Genomic DNA, 6,153 nt, shown 5'->3' on the forward strand with positions numbered 1-6,153 from the left:
AGAAGATAGTAGAAGGAACAAATTAAGTCAGGCATTTCCCAAAAGAGGGAGAGAGGAAAAAATGAAGCATATTTAACACTTCTCCTGCCTGGGAAAAAAAATCAAAGCACAAGGATCCCTCCTACCCCATGCTTGTTGAGTGGTCCTAATCCAGCTGGAGCTGAAGCAAGCGCTCCAAAGCGTTCCACGTACAAGTGACTGGCAGCATGATGCTCTCTCCTATGCACACGTCTATAGATCTTGTGAAGATGCATCTGACCACAGTGTCCAGTGGCATTTTCATGAGAATGGTATCATTATTCTATGTAGGTAGGCAGGTACATACACAAATATGCTAGGAAACAAAGCACATAAAGATCAATCTTCGAAGAGCACATTAAATCCCCAGTCCTTAGGCCAGTTAAACTGCTACTGAACAATTTCTACTGTGAGGAAAAGTCTAAATAATGAAGATGATAGAAGTTTTGTTTTGTTAGCATCTGCTGAATGGAATCAGACAATGCCAGATGCCAGTTCCACTGGAGTTCAAATAATAAGGGAACATAGTCATATGGGGTTCGTCCCTTCTAATAAAAGAAGGGAGGGAAGAATCCTCTCAGCTGATAATTATATATGATGTATGTTAAAACTCTTCTGGTTTGACTCACACGAGGAAAATACTTGTTTGGTTTTTGTAGTTGTGTAAAATATTATCACAGACAAAGCTGACAGTTGGAAATGTCAAAGCATACCCCTTGTTAATGGCTGTCACTTGTCCCTCTTCTTTCTGCAGTGAAGGACACAGGAGGCTATTAGGATGTGCCACCTCAGATGGGTCACTCCCAGGCCAGCCAAGCCAGCGGATTCTAGCACACCAAAAACTCAGCATAGGCTGACACTACAGTATATTTATACAGGGGAAGAGATTGGAGCCAAGGTGGTCCTCCAGAGCATTTCAACAGCAGTGGCTGAGATAGAGGTATATATCCCATACATCTGCATCAGCTGCAGTCCTATTGGGCAGTGCCTTGATCAGGCAGCAAGGAGCACCAGCTCTGGGCAGGGCAGTGACCACTGAGAAGCAGGCAGTGGAGAAACAGCAATCCACTGAATAAACAGAGAGGAAAACCATATTGCCACTGTATTCCCTGGTGGTTGCAGCCTTTGTAAGCATGTCACCCTGCTCCTGGAGCCTGGAAGCTCATAATATGATGTTTCCTTTCTAGCAGTGTGAACTCCTGAGGGATGAAAAATCACTGACCTGAAGGTGTGGGAGAACTAAGAAGAGGAGCACAGGAAGGAAAAAATGTCTCCACTACCAGTCATGCTGAGAGAGGCACGGGCTCTCCTTATGAGAAATAGGATAGGTGGCATGGAAACTTCACTCTGTACTGATGCTTGTGATAATTAATGTTACCAAAATATTATTAATAGATCACACAGCCCTTCTGTAATCCCTGGGGTTCCATCATCAATCACTGCACTTTTGGAAGAAAAAAGTCATTTTTTTTCCACAGCTGTTCCAGTATCTATCTTTGCAGCATAAAAAATAAACAGCCATAAACATCATAGCCTGCAGAAAAGCATCCTTCATAAATACGGTTGGACCCTGGAACTTATCCTTTGAATTTGATGAAAACCAAACTATGCCTATGCGATTTATTATGAAAAGTCCTAGCAATAAAATATACTGATGGTTCTGAAAGTAAGAAAAAAAAAAAAAAAATAAGCCCAAGAACAGCCTTAATGCACTGTCCTGGTGCAAGACAAACCTCTTCTTTTTCTGCCCTCACGGGCTGAAGTAATTATATAAAATCATGATACTCATGGAAGTCATTTATCAAGGTTATTAGGTAAAGCTGGGGACAGTTTTTGAGCATGACGTATTGTGTGTAATCTCTAAGATCAGATTTTTCTTTTACTTAATATCTTCCATATGCTTTTGAATGAGAAACAAACAAACCTTACTTTCTAAGGCTTGCTGCATGTGCTACCTAATGGAGAATCCTGAAATTGATTGGTTTTGATGCTAGTGTAATTGGTTAAGCTTTGCCATTCCGATGAAGGCAGACAGAGCTGCTGTTTTTGTTCATGTTCAATTAAAGTGATTTTTGATAGGAAGAGAAATGAAAGTCAGAAACAGAAAGAAAAAAAAAAACATACAAAAACCCACCATATTCTGCCATACTGTGCCAGTGACAAAGGAATACAGCCTAAACAGACCCTTCTGCAGTGTCTGCCCCTGACAACACCACTGAACACTGTTACTCCCACATACGACCAGGAAGCTTATTGCAAGTTGTGAAATGTTAGGAAGTGGTAAGTGATAAATGAATATGGGTACAGATGCCCGTACCACTCTCAAACTGTTTCTCTAAAGCAAGCATTATCTTTCCAACCATTCAATAAGTTTTGCCCTGTGATATGACCATTACGATGATCTCTGTCATACTGCGGTATGAAGTTATCTAAATTGGCAAGTCTAACCACAGCACCTTAAAACTCTGCAATTTCAGAAAAAATAGTGACATCTGCTATACTCCAAAGGTTACCATGACCTGCTGGTCTCCTCAACAAACTTTGCCTCATTTTATAGTAAAAATATGGTATGTTCTTGGATGAAATACCCATTGATTTTGACACATACTTTGTCAAAAACATTATTTCCCCAGAAAGAATACTACTAGTGATAGGAAGATGTAGTCATACTCTTTTCCAAAAGCTGTGCATTAGTGGTACAACTAGCATCGCTGTTGTAAATACCGTATAAGATACTTTTGTTCATCTTATTTGGTTTTGAAAAGAAATATTCAAAAATCTTTGAAATTTAGTGCTTTTTTTTTTCATTACAAACTAGTATTAGGAAATACAAGGAAAGATAACACTGTCACAATTCAAATTTAGTTCTTTTCAATAAATACAAACGCTTCTTTGTGCCCTTGTCAAATTCTTATGATGATTCATTTAATAATAAGGCTTAAGAGCACTCCTCTGGGAAATTAGCAGAACAGTAATTTGACTTTCAAGACTGAAGTACACTGACTCTGCTCTTATGTCCAGTTAATCAAACGTTTGCTTTATATTAGCAGGAGAAGGATCACATCTGTATTGCTCGAATGCCACAGTAGTCTGACATTTTTAGCAGGAAACACTTATTCCTGTCCCTGTGAACAAAGCAGGGTATAAAAGGATTTTTGAGGCTACTTGTAGTACAAAATTTCTTCAGAGGACTAACTTGGCACTGGTCAGTTTCACAGGTATTCATTTCTTCATACTTGGTAGGAACCAGAAAGACACAAACTCCAAAACAGATCATTAATAGTAATTTTAACTATAAAATTGCCCATGGGTTCTGTTTTGTGTTGGTTTTTTTTTAGGGAGGTGGAAGGGGGGGAAGCTCAGGTGGGGTATAACAATAAAAACAGCTAAGCAAGGAGATAACATCCCTGCAAGAAGTGCCCCTTCATAATTAATGTCCAGATTTACTTAGGTTGAGAGAGATGATAGTCTTACTCTTTTAACTGCTAGCCATTCTCTTGGCTTTACGAGGACCTCCACCAAATTAGGGTTCATTTAGTATTCACAAGGATATTGGCCTCTCGGCCTGGGGGTTAAAGAGCCGCACAAGAGATCTGCGTGCAGTCTAGATCTTCACTTTCTGCTGATTTTTTTCTTTTTGTGGTGTTAGCACAACTGTGAGAAGTGCAAGCTGTTCGCTGCAGGAAAATTAAATTCATTTTTATGTAACAACTGGGACTCGACACAGGCAAAACAATTAGCTTTTTTAAGGCTCTGTCAGTTCCAGAACGCATCCTACAAAGGTAATTGTTTGAAGCCTTGATGATACATTCGCTCAATTAATATCCTAGAGTATCCAAGCACATTTCAGATAACGCAGCCTCCTCTGGTCCTCACTGCGCATCATGATGAGTGAAGTTGAGGGTTTTATTCCTATGGCAGAACTGATTTGCAAATACGCTCTACTGGCAATCATTTCTCAAGGTCATTTGGTGAGTAAAGCTCATTCAGGGTACAGCTGATCTCTTACCTGCTCTGTAGGAGTCCACTCTTCAGAAAATCTGCTCCAAGGCCATTAACGTCACGTTAGGTCCCGCTAGCTCTCTGGGAACATAACACAACCCCTCCTTGCACATTGTCACGCCTGCCATCAGCAGTGGTCCTCAAGTGCTGTTCCTTTCACAAAAGAGACGAGATGGCTGAAAAAGCAATGAAATTATAAACTCCCCAGTGCTTATTTTCCCTCTTCTGAAATAGCCTAAAACTGGAGACATACCAGAAAGCCGTAGGAGACATTTGTAATGGACTTCTTGGAGCAGAAATGAGGAATCACATTTCAAAGATGAAATGAAGAAATCTGTCAGTGCAGGACAAGCTGATTAACTTAATGCATCCAGAGTTCTATGGCCTTAATAATAATAAGTCTAAAAAAAAAAAAAAAAGTAATGTAATGTTGGTTATCTGCTTTGCCAATTTTCTTCTAATAACTTACATCCATTTCAAATCAATGATGGGGAAGTCTGCTGTATCCTTTGACCCGAGGACAATTTACTACATTAGAATACAGATTCAAGACCAAACTACTCTGGCTCTGCAGGTATTCCCTTTATTTCTTGTTAGCTCATTACATGACAAAGTAGGTCTGGGCCTGATAAAAGGTTTTGTTGAATTACTACCTCAAAAATAATTAATGAGAGTAACACTACAAAGAAAAGGTAGCACATCTATCAAAATGAGAAGTTGAATAGATCAAGCTACCTCTAGCAAGCTATGGGAATGCTTGGGTGTATTTAATTGACACTTTTCCAAATATCTGAAAAGTAAAGGCTTATTTTCCACAGCCTGGTAGGTCCTAGTGCTGAAATAGAACTTCTGATTTGTCCCTTTAAAAGTTTACAGAAGTTTATTATGGAAGTTTATGAATAAAATTATTATAAAAGTTCATTACAAATATGACTGTACTAACAACTTTTTCACCAAGAACACCACGAAAGAACAGAGAAGAAAAAGCTTATGTTTCAAGATCAGTATATATTAATAGTGGATTTCCTTCTGTTATTGACTTTATGCATTGTAATAAGCTGATTTCTACTTTTCATTAAAGAACTTCACGCGGTAATGCTCACAGTGGACTTCAAGCAAAACAAAACCTGTAATTTACAGTAATAAACAATAACTAAAAGGTAGAGTTCATTTAATTATCATTAGAAACTCAAATCACCTTGCTAAAATGAATTCAGCATCCACTACACAATTTGTGCAACAGCATTCATATAAAAGTTCTACTGTCTTTATTTCTAAGCAATAAGATGTGCAATAAGAATCATACAATGGTTTGGGTTGGAAGGGCCCTTTAAGATGACCTAGCCCCAACCCCCGCTATAGGCAGGGACACCTCCCTCTAGACCAGGTTGCTCACAGCTCCATCCAGCCTGGCCTTGAATGCTTCCAGGGAGGGGGCATCAACAACCTCACTGGGAAACTTGTTTCAGTGTCTCCTTCCCCACACATTAAATATTTTCTTCCTAATATCTAGTCTAAATCTCCCCTTTTCCAGTTTAAAGCCATTTCCCCTCATCCTATTGCTATGTGCCCTAATAAAAAGTCCCTCCCTATCTATCCTGTAGGCCCCCTTCAAGTACTAGAAGGAGTTGGCTGATTCTGTGTTTGTATCCCAGTATAAATTTATCTTCCTGATACAAGAGACAGCAATAAAAATACATAAACAGTATACAAAAGATCCTGTTCCCTCTATTAACCATACATTTCTATTTTCCTGTATTTCCTTAACAATGACTAAATCACGTTAAGCTCCCCAAAACAAAAGAACTTCATAAGTCTCTGGAATTTCCTTGGCAAAAACAAGCATTGTGCTGTTGACCTGCCTGTCTACAAGTCACTCAGTCTACAAAGATGATTTCTGCCACACCGTTCAAATGCTGTTTGGCAATATTTGACAGCCTTACAAAGGAAGAAACGGAGCCAAGTCACAACAGCTACCTCGGCATCCTTCATTTTCACGTTTCAGTAAAACCCAGAGTGATTTTCCGAAGTTTGAAGTTACTGTAGCACAGCACATCAGAACATTACCTGATTTCGTGCAGATGCTGCAGGAAGGCTCCCCAGCCCTACCTCCCCCTCTCCAGGCACCGGCTG

The sequence above is a fragment of the Lagopus leucura genome, unplaced genomic scaffold (assembly GCF_019238085.1).
Source record: "Lagopus leucura isolate 7727_CA_CO unplaced genomic scaffold, USGS_WTPT01 Super-Scaffold_100004, whole genome shotgun sequence".
NCBI lineage: Eukaryota > Metazoa > Chordata > Aves > Galliformes > Phasianidae > Lagopus > Lagopus leucura.